The sequence below is a fragment of the Apis laboriosa genome, unplaced genomic scaffold (genome assembly GCF_014066325.1).
Source record: "Apis laboriosa isolate Shangri-la unplaced genomic scaffold, ASM1406632v1 scaffold14551_cov152, whole genome shotgun sequence".
Lineage (NCBI taxonomy): Eukaryota > Metazoa > Arthropoda > Insecta > Hymenoptera > Apidae > Apis > Apis laboriosa.
The window spans coordinates 92,203-116,582 of record NW_025221576.1 but is presented as its reverse complement, the minus strand read 5'-3'; the positions used below and the strand labels follow the sequence as shown (position 1 = coordinate 116,582).

At 41.1% G+C, this 24,380-nt stretch overlaps 1 protein-coding gene and 1 long non-coding RNA gene across 3 annotated transcripts in view; one reads left to right on the top strand and one right to left on the bottom strand.

The window, feature by feature from the left end:
- LOC122710331 overlaps nucleotides 1-3,006 on the bottom strand; it is a 44,491-nt gene extending 41,485 nt beyond the window's left edge. Inside the window, exons 1-3 of the long non-coding RNA XR_006345919.1 lie at nucleotides 2,970-3,006; nucleotides 2,744-2,860; nucleotides 1,890-1,955 (exon numbers count right to left, since the gene is read on the bottom strand). This is a non-coding gene — a long non-coding RNA (uncharacterized LOC122710331). The remainder of the gene's footprint in view (nucleotides 1-1,889; nucleotides 1,956-2,743; nucleotides 2,861-2,969) is intronic.
- Nucleotides 1-24,380, top strand: part of LOC122710323 — a 164,264-nt gene that overhangs the window by 49,959 nt on the left and 89,925 nt on the right. The window lies entirely within an intron of this gene.

Genomic DNA, 24,380 nt, shown 5'->3' with positions numbered 1-24,380 from the left:
AGAAGCGCGAGCGTCACGTTATCGGTCATATCCATCTGGCTTGTAGGACACGGACGATTCCCGTGTCGATTCTCGTTACGTTCCGCTCGCCACGCGCTTCGAACGCGAGAAGGATCGTCCACGCTGTTGGGTCACGGCGTGGATCGATCTCACGGTCACCCCGCACTTCTCCTACCGCGGGACTCGGTTCGCGACGTCCAACCGTGCGACACACGGTGGACGTAAATATGGCGGCGAAGAATGTACGAGGCTGGAAGAGAAGCGTGATTCCGGTATGGCGAACTCGGAACGGTACGTCGCCTCATGGGTCGGAGCAATTTTATATCTGTTTTCGCGAGACGTGGTGCGTCAAAAGAATCGTTCGTTTCGGGGACAATCTCCCTTGGAAACGATCGGATGGAAATTTAGAAATTTTTCCCCTTAATTGCTTCCACAGTACGAACGCACGAATTTTAGATTCATTCGTTGTTGTATATTTCATTAACGAATCGAGTTGTTCTTCTCCGAGAAAAATTTTTTCTCCGATTGCGACCGGTTACTTTGTGACGTTCGTCAATTCGTACATCGCGGCCGTTGATGTTCAATGCCGTGGTATCATTGTCTGGATATAACTGGTCAGCGGACATTCCAATTTATCGGATCGCAGAGGGGACGAACCTCCAACAGCTGGCCTCGATGGAATATACGGAATACGACGAATGCATCCATCTTATTCGTTTAATCCCCTCGATTCGAACGATATTCCTTGATATTTAATATCTTTTTCTCTAAAATATGCTCGCTCGTTAATACTTGATTATTCGCATTAATATCTATCTCGCACGAGATTTTAATTGAATTGGTCAACATACTCGAAACGATTAGGGAAATTGATTTAATATACGTATGTAGCGGAGATCGAATCTAGCTGGTTGGTGACATTTCAAATTCACCTTGATTCCTCGTCTCTCTCTTTTCTCATCTTTTTCACTAAGAAAGAAAAGATCGCGTGGCTATCGGGGTGGCTCCTACCGATCGTTGTTGAGCGATTACGTAAGTGCCGCGAATACGAATGGAACAGCTTCCAAGGCCGGTCCCGGAGAAACACGATCGTTAAACCTTCCAAGGTGGTATTTTGTGTGCCAGCCTGTCCGGTTGGCCTCTGATCCTGCGGTGCTTCCAACGAAAGTTAATACTCCAACGCGGCTATCTTCGTGAGAATGCTCGATCGATGAATGCATTTAATTTTCATTCTCACATCAAATCCAGTTTCTCTTCCCTCCCCAACTATATTTTTCAATAGACGTGATAATTCCATTCCGAATTATCTTTGATAATTTCTTATCCTTTTTCAATCATCGAGAGATCGATATATCGATCATTCTTTACGCAATTTTTATTCCACGCGATTCTCTCCCTCTTTTCAAATCAATTTCCCCATCGAATCTCGATTCAAAGATCGTTAATTAAACTATCTATACGATTACTCGCATCGATCACACGTACGATTCCAATTTCACGAGTAAACCGACGACGAGAAAAAATAGAACAGATGTGTTTTGAAATAGCAATCTCAAAAAGGATCGGAATATTTCTTATATATTTCATATTATTATCGATTAAAGTATGTGAAATTAAATCACTCAAAAAGTAACAAAAATATAAAAAAAAAAATTTATGCTTTCACAATTTTAAAAATTGAAACGAAAACGTTATCCATTATTTATATCTAAATTTTCTACGTATGAAAAATATAAATGCATTCGCAGTCAATTAACCCACATTATTTCTTATAAAATATATATATATATATATATATATATATATTTGACGTTTTTCAAATATCTATGTTAAATATATTCTAATTAAAATTATCGAGCGATCGGAGAAACTAAATATATGCAACTCACCATTAGATGCGAAGAATCTGTATTGCCATTGATGTTGTCGTGATCCATTCAGGAAATGGAAAATATCTGTAACGAAAAAATACAACTTTTTACAATTTATAAATATAAAATGATAAAGAATGAAATTCTAATAAAATAGAAAAATAATAAAAGTTGAAATCTTTGTATAAAAATTTAAGTAGAAAAAAAAATTACTCTTGACGTGATGTATTATCGTTCTATTGACAGAAACAATAAATAATTAAAATCAAATCCTATTTTAGAAACTTATAAAACGAATTAATAACGAACGACTTTAATAATCAAATAGACGGATAAAAAAAAATTATTCTTAAGAAAGAATTATCAATTATAATAATATTCAATTAAATGATCGAATAAATACGTATTGATAATACAAAAAATAAAAAAATAATGTTAAATAATGTAAAAACGTATTGTGTAATATGTAACTCACGCATAATACAAACGTTTAATCGTCGCAAACTTCGAAAACGAAATGACACTCAACGTATCGAATTACAAAGTGGAGTGGGGGAATAGTCAACGATACGGCAAGTCGAGCGTGGCACGAACCAACGCCAACCGTCAATTTCTCGAAAAAGCTATAAGGAATGTTTTCCAGTTCCTTGGACTTCGAGTGTAAAATCAAAACAAATGTAGAAATAATAACGTACAAGTTGAACGTACGAATGACGCATTTAGGAAAGAAATGTATGTATATGAAAATATGTATGAAATACGATACATGTGAATAGATTGTATTAATCCAGCTACTTTTACATTAAGCGCGTAAAAAGAGATAAAGGAAATTTATAGTAATTACGTTTTTATTACAATAAATGAAATCTTACCATATCTGTGTCAAAGTTGTCGAATTATCTCTCAATTGCCATGGTATGCGTAGAAACTACACTTTCGAAGCCATTCTGCTTACGATCAAATGATAATTTCTCACAAAGATGTTCATTCTAGTATAATAATGATTAAACAAACATGTATTAATAAAACAAGTTTTAATAATCTATAATGTAAGCTTAATAACCGTAATACAATATAAATTTCACCGTAATTACGCACCTCAGCCGGTGAAACGTGACCTATCACCACGATTTTCAACTGTAGACTGATGACATGCGCACTGTGATGCGCACTGATTCGTCTCGACGTTAGACTCTAGCTATTTTCTGATTGGCTCGAACGGTATAATTCTTTATTTTATCCGCGCAAAAATTAAAATAAAATATATCACATTTTAACTGTAGATTCTTATATACCGATTTATTACAAAAATATTCTGATTAAAAATATTATAGGATAGATTATTACAATTAATTTAATATAAAAATTATTCAAATTAGAAAGATTGAAATAATACTGAAAAATAATTGAAATAAAACATGAACATTTGAAACGTTTAAAAAAAAAAATTGATCAAATTTGAAAAAAAACTTTTGCGTTAAAAGATAATTATTTATTTATTATTCTTTTCACGAGAGAAAAGAAAAAAAAATAAAATCCGTTGCATTAATTGCTTTGAAAATAATAATAGGTTAAGGATGCAATAACTGGAAAAAGTTAAGACTTATTGTACTCAGAATTACCGTACCAATCAACTGTCTCATATCATTTACCTATCTATGTGTCTAGTCTATACGAAAATGATCAAATCGACAAATATAGATTTCTACTCTTTATCATAAAATATTTTAATTTATGTGTTATTTAATTTTATATAATAAAATTAAGTTTTAATTTCAATCATTATTAATATAATTACAATTGTTCCTATATGTTGAATTAATAACGAAAATGAGCAAAATCGTTAAGAATTTCACAAAACACGCGCGTAATCTCTTTTCCTCGCGAAGAGAATCTCTCGATGCGTGGATTATATGGAAGAATAGGCGGATGTACGATATGCATATCTGATTATTGGGAAAAGGGAAAGTGGTGGCAAAATGGAGACGTCACGGTCGCGGTCGGAATAAAGATCGTAAATCCGCTCGAATTTATTTTTGAAAATAGTTTTAATGAAAAATTCATTACCGTAACTTTCTTCTCCTAGATAAAATTCTGAATCGAAATTAAAATAAAAAATATTTAAATTAATTTAAACTTCTCATATATAAATAAATTTACGCGTTAATAATTATTATAAATATTCGGAATTTTCTACCATTACAATTTTAACGGATGAAATAACATTGTCATTTTTCAATCAAATAAATCCGTTCGTTACGACTCGTTCATTGAAACTCGTTCACTTTCACGGAATATAGTTTTGATTAGATGACTTTAATTTCTGTCAAACTTATTACGTTCAACAATCATTTTTATACTCGTTATTTTACTTAACTCACGCTGCTTCAATTTTCTTATGTAACGATTTATATTATATAATAAATACGATACGATAACGAAGCGTGGAAATGATGATTACGTTCGAGCAGAGCGGGAACGTAGTTGCGTTTAATAAGTGTAATGAAAAGGAAGTTAACACAGGAAACGTGGAATTGTCAGAACTGGTCTTATTCTCGGAACATTGTAACTAGTTCTCTCCTCGTTGAGAAATGCAAAACCAAGATTGCGAACTTTCATCATAAATTTTACCACTTTCCTCGTTATTAATAACTTACTAGAAAAATTCACTTTAACTTATACATATAAAGAAAACTTTAAAAATTATAATCGTAACGTCGGGAAACACGTAACGATTGCATAAATGGATGGAAACGATATAGTTTTAAACGAAATTTTCGAATCAAATATAATATGTAAGAATCGCAATTGAAATTAAAAAGAGGCATATCTAAATATTAATATTCATATTGTAAAAATATTGACAGCATGTCGTTAATCGTGTTACACGTGACAGTAATTGTAAATGTTGTAACTTTTCCAATATATTTCGATACAAAAAGTTTACGATAATCTAAAGACACGATTAAATCGTATAGACTCGATACGAACTAATCACCATCGTTCCAATATTTTTGTAAGCTTCTTTTATCTCAATTTTGAATATTTTATAAGTATGTACGAAAATTATCGGACTCGCTCCAAATTTTACATACATTATCCTCGTGTACGTGTTTTATAACAGTCATAAAATTATCTTCAAAACGCAAATCTAACACGCATATTTTTATAGTTTAAAGCATCGATATACTTTCGTATGCCACAAGTGTATATTCATCGGACTCGATGATATCGTGGCACGCACTATAATTTATTCAAGCGCATAGAAATATCGTTTAGGTTTCTCCGCCATGTTGCAATCTTAGAAACACCTGCTTTCATCCCCATAATTATCGTCGATGCAACTTCTTTCCCCAACGCCTTTCGACTCGTAGCAATATTCACGTACGACGCGTGCACAAGTTCTTTGATGCGTCATCAACTTGGAAGGGGGACCAACGACTAACGCGCGAAGACAAATGAAGTTTTCCATTCTGTAAATGGCGGCAAGTGGTTCGAAGAGGCGGTCATTAGATGACTTTGTTCAACGGCAAGGTTACGTCCAATGAAAATTACACCCTTGTTCCATCGATTCAACGATTTTACATGGTCATGGACGATGATCGGATCCGTTTAAAACAATTTCGAAACAGAGCACGAGCAAAATTTATTTATTGAGATACGACGAGACAATTTGTATAGAACTATTACGATAAATTGCTTCGTCTCGCGAAGACAAAGGAAGAATGTGGCAGGTACGCATCCAAGAATTCGATCCAAGGTTTAATGCGTTTATCGATTGATTCGCCACCAAGATTTCATTACGGAGTTTATTCCACTGAAGCGAAAAAATAAATAAATAAATAAATCACTCCAATGATTATAATGGTTAAAATTTAAATATACCTTTACGATTTATAAATTATATCGTCCCTTAAAAGGCATCAATCCTTTCCCATATTCTTTTAATGGCAGGAACGCGCGCCAATATTTTACATGCATGCCTGTTTTTCTTTTGCGCATCGAATCGAAGATACGTAAAATTGATCGTCGGACAAGAAATATTTTTGTACGAAGAAAACGAATCGAAGAAAAGAATGGTAGACTGATCGAATTGTCAAAGAATGCCTCTCTCGATAAATCGAAATCAAAATATAATATAAATGATATATTAAGATATTTTTGCACTCTAATATATATTTCCAAATATAAATATATTGATTAAATTTCTCTCGTAATTCGATACTTTTTCTCTCGAAAAAAATAACACTTGGAATGGAAGAATAAAACGTTTAGAAAAACTGGAAAAGTGAAACCATCCTCTATATATCTCGTGATTCATTCGCGACGCATTAAAACACTTAAGAGCAACATTCTAAATTGGCGTGCACGCGTGCGAAACACTCGTACGTTGCGAGGGTTTGTGAGTCAGGTACGCAGCGAGCGCACGTATAGATACGTAAGTACACGTAGAAATGGTAAGCCGCATAGCAACCAGTTTCGTCAAACGTTCTCTCCCGAGTTTATCCCGATCTTTGATTCGCGGTTGAGACAATGACCTCGCGATCCAAATTGCGAAACGGCTTTCAAAGTAATCGGTGCAGCGCAAGGGGTTTCATCTTGGACGATGTCGGTGTTTAAACGTGTAAGTAGAACGAATTTGTAAAATGGTTCTCGGAATAATTTACCTTTTCCAATGAAAACGTTTCAAATAGCGTTCCAATTATCGCGCTTGTTAAACATATCGCATCGCGTCCTTCGCGAACAGCTAAATATATTCGTGTATTCGCCAACTTTTCCATCGTCGGTCGATCTTGCAATTCTTACGATTTGATCGAATTCAGAATTTCTCAACGCCCGCGAAACTCGTTTCGAACCGAACTCACTTCTCTGCGAATCGATGCGTCGCAAAATTTCCTCCGTGGGTGTTCGGAGGACCGTTGCGCGCAATTTACTTTCACGAGCGATTATTACGTAACGATCGTTCGCCAAGTGACCCTTGAACCTTCTCCTCGACCACAGGGACGCGTCGCCCCAACAACCCAACGATCCAACCATCTCCTTTTAAAAATTCACGCGAGCCAACAACAAGAGATCGATACGAGCGGTGCGTGGGCGATTTCGGGCCACGATGGTTCCACGATGGGCCCATTTGTTTATGACCGAGCGCATTCGTATTCTCGATATCGATCATTAACGCATTTTCGGCCCACGGAGGTTCGTGTGCGTTCTCGAGCCGATGTTATGCCGAGAATTATACGCTCGATTATTTACAGCTGCCAATTAGGCGGGGACGGACAATTGCCGCCAATTAAAATGTTTCGTCCGGAATGGTCGACCACGCGTCGACGTCGTCAAGGTGATTCGACACGGGGAAAAGAAGAGGAGCCAGATCGAGTCTTTCAACTACGCGATCCTACGCAAATAACAGTTTTCGTGAAACAAGTTGGAAGGAAGAGAATTTTATTCGCGTATCTTTGACGTAAATAAATAGATTCATCAACAGTGAATTTATATATCTTTTATACGTATGACGTAACGTATTTATAGTTGGAAACCGCTTATCAAAGTAATCAAAGTATGTATCGAGGAAGATAAGGAAGGAAAAGAGAATTCGTTTATTTGCACTTTTTAGAGTGAATTTTAGAGTGAATCGCAATGATTAATCGTTTTCGATACATCGGGGATGAAACGAGTAATTGACAATTCCGAGATAACAGCTTACGAATCGTACGTATTCCGAGTCGTTTCGATTTCTCAAGAAAGAAATTCCCGTCGTCCAAAGGTCAATCGTATCTAACCCGATATATCGAATTAGATTTCTCGTTTTCGATTTCGAAACTCACGAGCAGTGACCGTAAATCTTCCTAAGGTATTTAGGAAGATTTTTTCCACGATTTTTTTCGGATTCAGATCGGAGAGTGAAGAGCAAAGCGTTGGCAAGCATGCCTCCCGTGCCGTTTGCAGTCGTTGGCGTTGGCGAAACGAGGGAAACGCGTCCGCGGTGCGAGGAAAGGTGGAAAGGTGAGAGATCGTTAGTGGCGAGCAGCGATCGATGGGAAAACAGACGTATAATTTCGAACGGTACGTAAACGGTATGTAAACAAGCGTCGGGTTTGGCGAAGCACGATTTATCTCGGTGGCGGTGCGTGCTCAAGGTTTATCATTCGTAAGAACGCGGATCGAAAGGGTAAAGTATCGGTTGCGGAATATTGATTTTTAAGAAGTAGCGAGGTCCAATTAGGAGGATCGCGTTCCCCCGTAATACTCGGACGGAATAATGAGAAGATACGAGGCAAGGATGATGGAGAAGTTAGAAGACGGTTAATACCGGTTAAATCCGAGTGGAAGGTTGCAACACTTTGCGTTAAAGTCGAATCGTTTCTCCGATGATTACATGGTAAATGCCCTCGAGCTTCTAATGAACGCATTTGCATACCTGCGAAGGTATTCCCCCGTTTGTGGAAGGGGGGAAGGTCGAGGCATCGGCTGTTCTCGGTAGGATCGGGTAGAGGCACGAAATGGGATCAGCCGAGGAAGAAAGATCGGTCGGAAGAAGCGGTCGGGGAGCGTTGGTTACGCTCGGTCTTCGATACCGAGGATTATTTTTAGTGAACGCGTGGGCATAAATGAGCGCATAAAAATGCGCATACCTGCCAGCTCGATTCGCGTTCGCCTTTGGATCGAGCGTGTCGAGAGAGCGAGCGATCTGGTTCGCGAGAGGGAGAAAGAGAGAGAAAGTCGGCGTAAAGGTAAAGACGAAAGAAGAGACACGTGGTTGGTCGATGGGGAGCGAAAGAGAGGAGAGAAAGGTGGAGGAAGGAGAGTACGCAGAGGCTTGCGGGTATCGGGTATAAGAGAGTTGGCCGACACGTTGGCGCCACCCAAGTATTTTATGCATGCCAGATGAGAGTACTCGTCTCTCGGATCTGACACTGAACTCGCTCCACGACCCACGCGGGAGTGCGATCCGCTCACTTTCGAGCCGAGCTATCGAATCGGAACCCTTCGGATACATCCTCCGAGGTTATGCAAGCGTATCGTTCCATGTGTATACTACGTAGAGATGCGCTTAGAGACGCTAAGGTGAAACCTTATTTTCATTCGTCCTAACCACTTCGGATCGCTACGAAATAGGTTAAAACGCGTTGCTCGTATAAACGGATTATTACGTTCCATTATTACGAATACGAACGAACTCGGTTTCTTCGGGATCCCAACTTAGTCCCTGTTTACCGCTCCGAGAACGCGTCTGGTCACCGCATCCAAGATTCTGAGTCACGTACGAGGCGATCCTTTGTAAATGAAATCGGGCTCGTGAAAGGTGATGCTGGCCGTGCGAGCGCAGTTTCCGGTTCGCTAGGATGCCTCCGTGCTGAATCATTCGCTCGGCGTGATTTAAGACGACTGGTCATCCAGTCACCACGATTGTTCGCCACCGTGCAATCTGTATTATCGTCGCGGAGACCGCCTATTCTCCGCGAATCTTTATTGTTCGCGCCACGATACGCTTTTGTCGGCGTCACGAACGCGGTTATCCCAACTTGCTACCGACCATGCCTGTATATCACGTTCCGGGACGATCCTTCGTCCTTCTATCGCGCGTCATTCCAGACAATTCGTTTGTTTTTCCGCGACAAAGTACAAATTCGTTCGATCTTCCTGTTTCATTCTTGAAACTTTGTAACGTTCCTTTGATCCTTTGATCGAGGTTAAAACCACCTCGATAAAACGTGTTTATAGCTAAAGGATGAATCACTTTTCTTCGCATAGGCGTGTACATTTTACGTTTAAATATAGGATATTAAGTTACTCATCGAAAACAGAAAATATTCATCGTCGAAATGCGCAAATAAAATCAATGTTTAACTGATTTATTATTAAAAGCTAAATAATTAGCCTCGATATAATTCTCAGTTTCTTCGAATATAGATCGAAACAAAAAATCGCGTCCTTGCTCCATTTTTGTGATTATTTTTAACAGTAATAAGGTAAGGAGAAACGCACGGTTACAATGTAATCGTTCCAAAGAGCTCCAAGAATAAACCAAACGTAGAATACCAATCAGGCTAAATATCGGACAAAGGCTCGAGTTTTCCAACGTTCCCCAACCGTCAATTACGCTAATTGTCACTTGTCTCCCCCTATAACATCTCGCAGCGAGATTAACACGCCCGTTTAAATCGAGAGAAGATCCATTCTCCATTTTCCACGCAAAATCTATCTACGTGTATCTTTTTCCAGTAAAGTAAAAATTTACCTATCGATCCTCGAATGCTCAACTTATAACCGCAGACTTTATAACCGATATTTACGCGAATGGGAAGCAAATTTTACGATAAACGTGTAATCACGCAATGACCAATTGGCCATGCTAGTTTTTCGATACGTTCGTACAAAGAAACACCTATACAACGTGTCCAACCTTAGAGAACCTACGATCGGACGTTTCGACGCCATAATTATATGTATATATTGCCATCGCAGCTTGATCGCACTTGCTTTGGCACGCGTGTGCGACGATTATTCAAATTTTATATCGTTAATAATAAATATCTCGGGTTGATATTTTTCTCATCTCTACATACCGTACCTCTTTTTCGACTTTTTTCGAGAATTTCAAGAATTTTTGTGCGGAGGGAGGGGGGGAGAGAGAGCAAATGCACACCTTTCGATTTAACTTCGACTTTGATTTAACTTGTCAACTGGATCGAGCTAACGGAGGAAAAAAATATTTCTTCCTTTTCGATTCTCCTCGTAACGTACGTATGCAAAGATTTTAAATGCTAGAGAAAAGAGAAGATTGCGACGAGAAGTGAGGAGCGAAGCGAGTGGAGACCATCCGGTCACGCTATATACGTTGCTAGATGGCTTGGTCGAGGGGAGGTGGCGAAGGTCGTTTCTTGACATTCTTGGTCGCGTCTTCCCGAGTCCAATCTAGTCCCGGCTTGAGTCTGGGTTCGTTGATCCACCTTCGAACAAGTGTAACAGTTTTTCATCCCGAGTCGAGCCATTGTGAAGATTGCCCGACCAAAAAACTGGCCGATCTTTCTCGGAATTCTTCATCTCGTTTCATCCTCTTTTCCTTTCATTTTCTTTTATTTCGAACTGCGCGCGCGCGCGCGATAAACTACCTTGCCAAAGTATTCCGAAACTCACTTATTATTACGAAAATAATTTCAACCAAACTTTTTCTATTCATCTATTTATCGACCGAAATGAAACTGATAAATTGTAAGATTTATAACTGCGAAGTTGTTTTTTTTTTTTTNTTTTTTTTTTTTTTTATCAATCCGAAGATATTCGCGAAGAAACGGAAAAAAACGATAATAATCGGTCGATCGATATTTCTCTACGCGTTTTTTGTTTAATCTCTTTCTAAAATGAATCATTTTCGCGTTCCGATCGGATGAAGTAATCGGCACACACGATAAAACGATATATCTCGATATAATAACGAAACTCTTGGAATGGCAATTTTAATAAAAGTAGCCTCGATAAAAGTCTTTCGATGCTTCAAAGTCTCGTTACCGAATCAAGTTAATAATCTCGATCGTTTTTCTCTTTTTGTTCCAGGTACGTTCGAGAATCTCTTCCAACCAGTTTAGACTCGATTAGAGTCTGCCAGTTTCCATATCGAATCGGGTAACGTATTTATAACGCTCTCCTCTCCTCTCTAAAAAAAAAAAAAAAAGAATTCAATTAACGGATCGGTTCTTTCGCTGATAACGATCGATTATCGAATCATCCCAACCAGAATTATTAATAACTTCTCTCTGTCGGAATGTGATTCAAAACTTTCACTGTCACGACTCTCTGCGTCAAACTGTCGTTCTCTCTTTCGATTTTCGTCTAATTTTTCCCTTTTCCATAATGTCGTAACGTTTTCCTCGTGTTTGCCGATTTTCTTTGTCACTTCGAAATTCTAATTATCATCCTTCTCGTTCGCATTCGTTTCTTTCTCTCGTTCGACGTATCCAAGCGCGAAAGAATCGATTAAATTCGAGTTTGCTTCTCTTTTCGAAGAAGAAGCGAAAACGGTCGAAATTCTGTATCGATCGATCTTACAAATCTTCGATATCTCGATCGTCTATCCAGAGATCAAATTCACACATTACATGCGAATTCTATTTTTTTTTTTTCACACGATCCAACGAAACATTAACGACGATTTTCAGTTACGATAAAAATTATATTTCTTGTCTAAAAATATTTTCTATTTTTATTTTTAATCTCTCGTTTCCAAAGGAAAAGGAATATTTCGAGAAAATGCGAAAAATCAAATTCCTCTTTCGAATCCACTTTCGCGACGCGTTTCTTCGTGGGAACGAGTAAATCGCGATTTCACGCTCGATCTTTTTTCCTTTGATCGTTTTACGAGATCGATCAGTTTTTTTTTTTTTCGATTTAATCAGCCGCATTCGTGCTCGAGGACAACCACGGATCCATCCCGAACGAGAAACAGGATTAATCCGATACAAATAGGTTTAAGAGAACCCGTAAGATAAATCGAATTATCCGTTCGAGCGAATTGATTCGAATTAGCAAGATTATGGTAACTTCACCTTAATATTGCTAGAATTACGGACGTATACAATAGCCAAGTTTTTATAACCGCTCTATATATATTATACTTTTCAAGTTTACCCTTATTCGATTTTTACGGTTCCAGCCTCGTTTGAGCGCTTTTATTCGGTTTCCTTGCTCTTTTTACCTAAATATTTCACTCTTTGTACAGTGATTATCGATCGAAGATGAAATCACTCGAGAAGATAACGAATCGAAGCCATTTTTTTCTGTCTTGCATCCTCGAGGTTCGAGAAATTGGACGAACAGAATTAAATATTTATACGAGTACGAGTCAATAATAATAATTATTTTAATCTTTGCAAAAACAATTGATCCATCCATCGATAACGAAACTAATTAGGATCGGAACGTGAGACGGTTCGCTTCGTATACCTCTACCCATCCATTATCAGTTCCGTGTATCAAACTCCCTTTCGTGCATTTCTCGACGAATAATACCTTCGCGATTCGCATATTTTTCTCGAAAAAGATAAAAGATCGCATCCTTCAGAAAAACAATCTCTTTCTTAACCTTTCTCGCGAAATCGTGCCACCAACGAGCGTCTTCGCTCTGTTTTAAAACGAACTTTTAAAAAAATAAAAGCTTCGAGCCGGCACGATGCGTTTAAAAACAGGGGAAATAGACTGAATGGTGGGATGCGATAACGATCGAACGAGCCGTGTTTCGCAGCGAGAAGAACTCGCTCGAAGCGATCGATCCTCAATGTCACGTGCACGACACGCTCGTGCGAATCATTTACCGAGAACGCGAGATCGTTCGTTTTCTTTTTCTCCGAGTTTCCAGGACGGTGCGCGTGTCGCGATCAATACGGCCGACAGTCGCGTGCAACCACGTCGTTTCGAGAGTGTGTCGTTCGATCGGAAGCGCCCAACGGAATAGTTTTCATCCAGTTGAGAGAATGCACGGACGTTTCAAGTAGATCCCAATTTCGTCCGATTGGATTCGAATCCAACTCCGCTTCATCGAACGGACACAAGCATAATAATTCATCATTATTGCTTCTGAATAATATTACGTGAAACGTGAACGTTCCCACGAATCCTTAATCCCCAGTCCTTGGAACGTATTTTCTTTTCGAGGGGAACGATCGTACGCTCTACTGGTCGCGTACGTACGATCACCATACCGTCGAATTTTCTCGCATCGCGGAATGCGATCGTTCGCCATTCGTCCTCTCCGACTCTTTCGAACAGCTGTTGGCGCCGATCGTCACCATCGTTCCTTATCATCGTAACCAAAATAATCTCGAACGGGCCAAATTTGCATCCGCGTCAACTCGTGGTGAAAATTTGGATGAGCGAGATGGAGAACGAGGAATTTGGTAATTCCAACGTCCAAACATTTATTACGAGATTAATCATCGTTTCGTTCGCAATAACGGATGTTTGTAGTCGAATCGATCCACGAGATTGCGAGATCGAGCGAAAGTGTATGCGTTCATACACTTGGATATGTTTATCGTGACGTGGACTCTGATCGTACCTCGCGTTATTCGACAAGTATCCCTCGGGATGCGACGAGGTTTGGGAGTGTAAACCAGTTTTCACCTCGAAAAGTTCTCCTCGATTCCCCGTACCTACGTAGCGGGGAATAAAAATGTCGCTGGATGACCTTCGCCTCCGGAATCGTTCCATCGACCGCTTTCGTTTCCAGTTTATCGCGCTGGATAACATCGGCTCATTCTCATTTTATGGTGCGAACGGTTGCTCGTTCCGGTCCCAGAGTTTCCATTTCGTAACACTCTCTCCCCGTTTAATAGGAGGAGAAATTGTGACGCTCCGACACTCCTCGCTACTGCCCTGAATTTTCCCTTCGTTTCGAACGTCGCGCGTTCCTTCATCCGTGTGTATCCTGTCTACGAAAGAAAAAATCGTATTATTTACCGCGTCGAGGAATTGGCGCAACAAAAATATATACGAATATTTTCCAACCGCTTACCAATTTCGATTCCAATCCAAAGATTTGAATGGCATTCTTGATCTCGCGCGCGAAACGTGGAGCTAGGTGCAACATGCCAGCAGGGTATCTAGGTTACGTTGCACAACGTGTCTCTACGTGTCTGGTGACGTGTCTACCGAGCAACCATTCTCAAGCGGTGCATAGCAAACGAGATGGTCGAGTTCCCTCGATGCAACCGCCTGTCCAAGTCCGCGGATTGGTGAACGGGATCGGTAACCGGTATTTAGAACGGCTCCATTGTCCGATGCCGGATTAATCGCGTGGCGTTTCGTTTACCATTTCGGCCAACTAGCATCGCGATGACTCGACGATGGATCTCGCCGTAGATATCGAATCCATCTTTTCGACCGTGACGATTTCGGAATCCCCGTTTCGAGCCATTACTCCGCTCCATTTATCAAGTTTTCGTTATCAAGTTTCGTGGGCGACGACGCCATCCGATTCTTTCATCCGAGCCTCATTTTACTTTCGAGTTTCGGGAAATTTCGAATCTCAAACCGGATTCTCTTCCATCTATTTTTCGCGGTAAGTTTAAAAATCGCCGTTATCGTTGTTTATCAGAAGTCAAAATGACAAGCTAGCTGCGATAACGGTTTTACCGATAAATTCGTAATATCGGTATATTTTTCTCAGAGGTTTGGAGATTTTTAACCGGATTATTAACGTTCCCACGAGACCACGAGCGGATGGAGAAGATGACCGGTGAGTCTCGATTCAATGGTGAACGAGCGACGCCTTCTTCGTCTCGGTTGCGTCACTCGTTTGGCATTGAATTCGATCGATCGGGCCGATCGTTTCTTTTCCGTGCGAGATTACGAAGCAAAGATTGGATAAAAAGATCGCAAAGACGTAAATACTTGCGTGCTGAAATGCACGAACAAAGAAAGAAAGATATTAACTCGATATCATTATCTTTTATCCGAAATGAAGGAAATTTATCTCGTGCAAATGGAAAAATCTAATCTCCCATCGAACCGAGAAAGTAATAAATATTTCCATAAATTTGTAATTACTTTTTAACAAGAAGCGACAAGTTGAAGAAGAAAATATTACTTATTCCTTCGCAATTAATTTAATTCGATCAAATTGTTCGATCGCGAGAGAAAAACTTAGTTATATACGTTCGAATTCTTTCTCCAAGTAGATCGGAATGAACAGGGTCTTAGTCATCCCGCTTATCAAATCTCCGTGCACGAATCTAAAAAGGAGGAAATTTCCGCGCAGGATTGGGTTGATCGAGGAGACAAGAAAAGAGGGATTAAGCAAAGTACTTATTTACGTACTCGGTGTCGAGCTCGAGGTTCCGTACGTGAGGTTACTACCAACGACCGTGCTCGCCTTCTTCCGCGCACGCTTCATCCTCGCGACACGGTCACCGTGTACACCGTTTGTCATGCCTCGGACAGAGTCGAGAGACTTTCGAGCCGACGATCGCGAATTCTGACTCATCGAGATCACCATATCTCGAAAATCTCGTGCTCTCTCCGAGCAATGCTCTGCTCTCGAAAGAGCAGCGATGAGGCGGAGAATAGGACGGAGAAGCGGAAATGTTTGCAGGGTTTCCGAAACGAGCCGGGTTTCGGCGTATCGATTTCCTCTTGAAATCCTCCTCTTCCGATACCTCGATATAAGGATCGATGAAACGAAAACGCGTATCGACGACTCGTCGATACAACGAGATTTCGAAATGTAATTCAGATAGTTTCAGGCCTGATCCATTGATCCATGACACGCCTTTTCGATCTCGTAACAGCAATGTAATGCGATTCGTCATTACTTTGTCGTTTGCAATTCGCGGGAATAATTTCAACGTGTGATCTCACACGTTTGGAAATATAAATCGTCGATGCCATCGTCATCGAATTTTATATTCTTGGCGAGTTTTCGTATGAAGCAAAAAGTAGTCGAATATATACAATAAGAAAGGATCTAGTTACCGAGCGGAACATTTGTATTCCGCGAGAGTTTCAACAATGGATTTATCCTCCTTTGTTTCCTCTGTCGTTAGAAATATTAAAAAATTTCCGTTGAATCGCGATCTTTCTCTTAATCTTAACGTTGCGAAAAACGTAATACGTGAAATCGACGATAAATTTTTCTAAATTCGGATAAAAAGGCACGCAATTGAGATAAAAGTTTTAACGGGAATGTATCTCAAGAACAAGATTTTCTTCCGAATCCATGTTCCCTCCAAACGAAGGAATGGCCGGAATTCGAGGTTTTCGAACGATCACCGTCATTTGCTTCTACAAATTCATATTCCCGGAACGCTAAGAGGGATAGGGCACGAATCGCAAAAGAAACAGCGACGGATTCTCGAGAGATGGATGGTTAAATAGGATACAGAAGGAGGAAGATTCCGAGGGGCGAAATGAAATCATGGAGCGGACGTTTTATGCAAACGTGAATTATGCATATGCAAGGAACGCAAGCGAGGACGGTGTACGTATAGACGGGAGTCTAGATACGGATTAACTATCGTAAATTCTGGCGAAGTCGTTCGCTCTTTTATCCGGTCGACCTCGAGAAAAAGGACGAGACGGGACGAGACGTCGTTTTGCTCGAACGACGTGCTTCGAGCATCGATCGAGGATTTCACGGGATAATCCTAGTCGGTAGCAGGCGTCCTTGGTAGTAGGGATCCTTCGCATGCTCGTGCAGAGTCGCGTGCCCTACGCGTTGCCCTCAGCTCTGACGTCATTAAACGCGACAGCAATCCTACGACCAAAACGAATAAGCGAGATCGTGTACGCGCTATTAAATTTCCCGCACCCGAGACGGGAGAGAGTTTTATTCGACTCCTCGCTGCGCCGCTACGCAATCTATCCAAGTATTTACGACCAGCTTTGCCGCCATCTTTTTTCATATCTGTATCCGTGTTTCTTTTTTGCCTCCAAGCATCTAATAGTCGCGTGTCCTGCAGGGAGCGGGGGAGAGTAAGAATACGAGATGCTTTTTCTTTTCTGGCATCTGGCTATTCCGAGGAATAGTTACAAAAACACGCGTTATATTATATTATCGCGTTCAAACATTATTACGTTAACTTTTCATCTTTGTTATATTATCGTATTACATTATGTTGTACGTACGTCGATTAAGATAATATATCAACAATTTTTTAACGCGTATACGTACGACGTAATCGTTAAATTTAACCATCCTTAAGATCTCGTTACGTATCGAATGAGACTTTATTCTCGGACAATGGAATTGTCGGAGCGAGTTTAAAGTTCGAAATTAACCTTAAACAGAGTTATTCGAGAAAACGTATATTTTACGTAGGCCGTGCGAACGAAACGATACGAAGCATCGCGTGTCTTTGATCGATTTTAAATATTTCATCGGAGTAGTTACGTGTCGATATTCCGAAGGAAGGAGCGACGGGCGTGTCCATCCAACACGCCTAGGCCTTGCCTTCAAGGTGTTCCTCTCGCCTCTCGCACTTGCTCCTCTTGCTTTCGCACTTTCGACGCCTCGAGATCTCGTCGCAGCGATCTCCAGTTTATTTCGGTGCGACGACGCGTCTTAAAAAATGCGACTGTCGCTTTCGTTTCGGCTGGGTGTCATCCGCGAGCGAAATCAAAGAATCGATTCGCCCAGAAAGGCCAACCTCTTTGCCAACCAACATCTTTCTTTCTTTCTTTCTTTCTTTCTTCGGTCGCGGATAAATCGAAAATATCGTATGAATAATTTAACCCGAGAAAGTAATTATCAATCTCGATTAAAAATCGATCGATGTGGTTTGCGTAGACCATATTTTATACGCAAAAATACAAGAATTTTTCGATTGTGATTTTACCTAGATAGACATCGTAGATATGAAAATTCGGATAAAGGAAGGTATTCTATCGCAACGTTATAAACGTAACGGTGCTCAGACAGAATTTTCTACGCGAATTTCGATGGCTTGAATCAATTTCGAATTTCTTCCCACGAAAATTCCATAATATTCGAATTGAGTCAAGAAGAGTCCAATTGAGAGAGGAGCGAGGGAGCGGAGAGTTTTCTCTTTGCTACTCGAGACATCCTAATTACCGGAAATAAAGATGACCAGCGGAAAAAAAATAGAACGAACTTGAGCGATTCCAGTTTAACAAAAATTGATCGCCTGCCAGCCAATTCAACGTGGATAGGAATCGTGTTCAATTGGACAACTCGCTCGAGCGCGCGCGTGTGGTCCCTCCAGCCATTTCTTCCATCGTTTATCCAACGATTTATTGCGATAGTATTTGCGAGTCGAAACGAATCTCTCGATTCCCCTTCTCGAAAAAAATCAAATTTTTCCACTTTTCCCCCACCTTTTTGAATCGAACGATACAATCGAGAATTTGATGAAAAAAACGAGGTTGACGTACCGGATCCCCGTGCTTTTACCGTTAAATCGGCAAAGCGGTTTCCACAATTTAGCCGTAATAATCCGATCGTTCCGCCCGCGAAACGATTGGGCGGGTAACGTTCGGGAGCCGTCGTATCGAACCAAAGAGTCGGGAGAAACCTTGCGGCCAATCGCCGCTGTTTGCCAATGAATCATCCGGTTAACAGCAGCCTTTCTCGTCATTATACTTTCCTTATCGCCTTACAGCTCCAAGACCAGTCTCGGCGACCAACCGCTAACGTTAAATACGAGCGAGCGTCGCGTTTCTTTATAACTTTTCCACTTTGATTTTCCAACCGATATTCTTCAATCCACCACTCTCTCTCTCTCTCTCTCTCTCTCTCTCTCTCTCTCTCTCTCTTTGTACTTGCTCATTTCGATGCGAGAACAAACGATACGTCTGTGGATAATTTTTCGGACAGTCGTCGAATCATTGTTATCGCATCGTACGGGGAAAATTATCTTAGATCGAAAGAAACGCGAGACGATTCGATTTTCCTCTTTTTATCCATGGAAATGAATCGTGGTTTCCACGTTTATCGTAACTCGTACGACAACTTATCGCGTTTTATCGAAACGTTTATTCTTACGTAACGTGGCGTGCAAACGCGGAACAACGCGATTGCGGCCAACAAACGAAACGCGGGGATCTATCTCGGTGGCCATGCTCCGGCCAGATTTCAACCGCGTATTCAGTCGTCAAAGAATTAACAGTGCGCTACAATCTCGTAATATCGGATCACTTTCACGAAGAAGAAGAAACCGTGAAACGAGGTCGTATTACGTGGAGCGCCTCTATCCCTTCTCGTTTCCCTCCCCTCGTCGCTCGTCTCTCATCGGCCAACGATTGTAAACGAATAGCCACGGATCCAAGAATTAGGGTAATCGAATTGAAAAATAATTTACAAATATTCGTAGATGTTTTCATTAATCATCTCTGGTTCCGTTACGTATAACGTACAAGTCACGATCCTCGATAAAAATTTATAAATTCACATTCATTCATATTTCTTATTTATCCTGTCCATCGATGCTCCAAAACTAAACACTTTTATATCTTTTGTTCAAATTCTTTGTAATTGTATCCTGTATAATTAATCTTTACTTGATTAATTTTATTTGATTAATCGTAAACTGAATTTCTACACTTCTCGTCCATTTCCATCGAACGTGGATGAAGAGAGCGTGGATGAAGAAGAGAGATATAAATCGTATTATTACAACGTTTAAAACGAAATCTAAAATTCGATTTATTCGTCTCTTAAATATCGTTGCTCGATTCACGATGCGATTCAATTTTCTATGCGGCGTAGCGCATCGATCGTTAATGCAATACATGTGCAATGAAGAAATGAAAGACCGATACGGAAACGGAGAGATTTGCCGGGAAGTAAATATCGGAGAGTACAGCATTGTTCGATCCGACTCGATTCTTTCCGTATCGAAGGTGCGTGTACTTTAGCAACGAGGAACGAGAAGTTGGCGTGGGCGTGGAAGTGCACCATCCCACGGAAACCAATTCCCGTTGTTTGCTCAACGCGGTGTATACGCGCCTCGTTTGCGATTCTCCCCTTGTTCCGAAGGCAAGGAATTTTCGTCGAGGCAGGCGATTGAAATACGCGATGGATAAATTTTCCCTTGACCGTTAACCGTTCAACCAAACGATATTTCTAGAAGTATTTATCTAAAATCTACGTTAATTCGAAGAACGATTCCAATTTTAATTTATACAATCCCTCTTTACACAATTTTGATATAATATCGATCGCGAACGAGACATTACGTCTCTAATAACGTAGAATTAGAAGAACGTGGAATATAGACGCGATTGTGGAAGTCGTATAGCAAGCTTGTTCGCCTGGTTATTTCCTTTCGATGTACCGCTACACCGGATGAACAAAACCTAGGAGAGATTTCTATCTATGTACTACGAAGACGCGCGGCAACGAACGCGCGGACATCGTTAATTATTTCATCAATCGCACGCCATCGATATCCTTTAGCAATTTCACGCTGAACGTGTATCGCGTATCATGGGAAGAATTATCGCGGATTTAAAAGTATTCCTTAATTGTCAGCTGCCAGTATTCTCTTGGTTGCGCGCGAGGTTTAATTAGCGGTATGAGATGTGGGAATCTATTAGGGAACCGCTTTCGGCCAATCGTACGAAATGATTACCCTCCAGTTAAGGACACGAATAAACATTCAGACACAGCGCATAAATTTCTTCTATCCTATTTCGATCTATTCCTTCGTATTTCGTTACTCGTTTTACATTTTTTTTTTTTTTTTTTTATTTATTTATTATTACCTTGCTGAGTCACCCACGCATCTTTTACATATTTTAGTTTCTCATTTACTTATATTCCTTGCTTGTATTTTTATTCTTTGTTTTATATTATTTCGTCTACACGTATTTTCCTTCGATTCGTATTTGCCAATTTACTCAATAGAATTATATTTGCGTCAAATATTACGAATTTGAAAACAATTTGAAAACAAACGCGGTGATTACTTAAACGTTGGAAAAATTAATCTTTAATACTACTTCAAAGATATCAAAGATAAGATTACATTACATTATGCAATATACGTATATATCGAAATGATCGAGCATTACCTTTATCGTCGAGTAATGTAAATAAATTTTCGCATCGATTTAAAAAATAAATTGAAAAAAATAAATTCGGTTCGAAAAATATCCGATCGAGATGGAGAAAAGCAGCGAGAGAATGGTGCGAAGATGGAAGGTGACCGTTCGCCTTTGGGGATAATTTTCATCCGAGGTCGCGATGTTACGCGCGGTCGGAACGGCTAAGGAGCACGCATACCGAGTCGCTCGCGTTCGCACGACCCGCGTTCCTAGAACAAACCCCAGTTATGGGTTTCTGTAAACTCGAACAGGTAATTCCATTAGCGAGCCGCGAGTGGGTGTGTTTGCGGCTGTATGCGCGCGCGAGCGCATGTGTAGAAGAGAAGAGGCATCGTTTTACAGTTAACCCGAGAGAATTTTTGTAGGAAAAGCAACGCGATCCTTCGAGAATCACGTTTTACTTGGAGTGGTAAATTACGCGCATCGCGACGATTAACGCGATCGTGCCTCCCATCGTTTTCGCTTATCGCCCGATTATTTTATATTCGATCAGTTTTAAATTGGCGATCGCAATCCCTCTAATGTAAGGTAACGTAAGGTACGGAGTGGTATGGCGCGATAAAGGCTTTCGTAGACGATACGAAAATTTTCATGACCGAGCGTATATATCGCCAACGATAAATCTCACGTTCGCGCGATACATTGGTTACCCTTGGTGTCGGGCTACCGTATAAAGATGCTACGTTTAATGCCACGATATACGTGTCGCGATAAAACTCTATAAAACGGATGATTTAACTTGCAACGATACGAGACAATTCGATCCACTCTTGTCTCGTTTCGCTGCTGCTACTTACTTACTTACTTACTTACTTCGAATACTTTGTCGGAGGACAATCGTATCGCACGTCGGTCGGCTGACATTTCTGTCGAATTGCGAAATTGCCATCGGCTCCTTATTGTTCCCCGATTCCTTATTGTTACGGGGTGGTAGGGAGATCACCTTCGCCAACGATCCACCGGAGTCGTGACCCAACGCGATCGTCCTTGATCCGAATTTTAACCGTACTCTAATAGGCAAAGGGAGAGAAGAATTGTCTCATCGTATTTCGCGTCCACTTTCAACGCGATCCATTCCATTCGTCGTTTCTTCGGCGCTGACCGAAACTCAGCACGATCCCTCAATTATCGCGAGAAATGCCGTTACGACGATAATCGCGATCGTGATCGACTCGCCTTTATGCCGTCTCATCCATCGCCTTTCTTTCTTCCCGTTAACGATTTGGTCCACCGTTATTTTTGCCCGCGCCCGCGCGCCCCCTTCCGATAACCCTCCCTCCCTCTCGGTGGGAATCGCCGAAATTGCTTCACGGCACGAAGGGACGAGAACGATTATTGCACGCGATTCGCTGTAATTAGAGCGTGGGTTCCGTACAATTTCGCCGAGGTAATACGTCTCTTTCCCGATCCTATGCATCCGATTACACGGCGTATCCTCGTCATGATTAAACCGTGTTTAACCGCGAGGTACGGGTCACGAGAATACGTAAGTGATACCTAAGTAATTAGAAACCATCGTACAGGTGGTGTGGATTAATCGATAATTATAACGAGTGTAAATATTTTTTCTAGCCTCACGTATATATACAGGTCGGAAGGAAGGATTCGTCACGTTGTACGCCTACGTTGTATCGTCGAGCGCGGGGTAAATCGTAAATCGATGGCAGACAAAAGGAGAGGGGGAAGAAGGGAGATTGGGTGGAAATCCGGATCGGAGGGAATTGGAATCGTTAACACCGTTCGGCGTTGGCCGATTCCGAAAGGAACAAGCGTGATTCTAGGTTGAAAAGCGAACGACACGCCTCGAAAACGACATTCGAACCATGCAAATCGTCGTGATGGCCTCTAAGATCCGCGCGGCATCGGGGTCGTGCGAACCGTAAACTTCGATACGGACGTAAAGTATAATACTGGTGCTTTTCGAGTGGGTTTAAAAGACGTGGTGGCGGCCGACCGACGAAGGAACGGGTCAACCTTTCCGATCTGCGAATCGACACGACTCGTAAAACTCGTTCGAGCGGCGTGAACGCCATACCACGAGAGCGGCTCCAATCCCGCGCGGACCGTAAATCCTAATACCGGTGGGGGAGGAGGGAGGCGCGAGGGGAGGGCGACCAAACGGCCCGTCGAGGTCGTCGTAGGTGGCGAGACCATTTCTTTGTCAGCTCTTCCGACCGCGCTCCACCGTGCCCGTTTAAACCCCTCTTCTTCCGCCATGCGGCGGCGCGCCGTTTCTTCTTCTTCTTCTTCTTCTTCTTCTTCTTCTTCTTCTGCTGCTGCTGCCTCCGCCGGATCGCCTTTCATTTGCCAAACATCAATCTTCGTAATTTATTGCCGGTCGCCATCCTCCTCGATTCCGCAACGCGAGAACGCCATTCTTTTGCGGACAACAACAACAACAACAACAACAACTCGTACAATCTTTCCGCGCCTTTAACTCTCCAACTTTCCGATCCAAAAATCCGAAAAAATTTCTCCTCTATCTCTCGCTTTTCTTTTTTCCATTCGAACGAATTACGAAATTTACGTTCGCGATATATCGATCGAGCAAATTTATTCGCATTCATTTGCCACAATTGTATTTTCGTCCAAGATTCTCCAAGCGTCGTCACCTTTCGACTCACTCTTTCTGCACAACGGTGACGAATTACAGAGAGAGAGAGACTTTCCTAAAAGTGACAAACGAGTTCCTCGAAACTTGCGTTTTAATCTTGCCTTCTCGAACGATTGATAATTTTAACCACGAGAGTCGACCACCGTACCTCATTCGAGAAATCCATTCGAAACGAGCCGATCGATCCTTCTCGCGAATTTCTCCTCTCGTAATACTTCCGAGAGGCGACGAGCGAAAACGAATCTTTGCTCCTCGATCGACCGCAGTATCGGCCGCAGGATCGTTTCCGCTTCGAATCATAGGAATTTCGAGGACCGAGAATACACGTATACGATTGC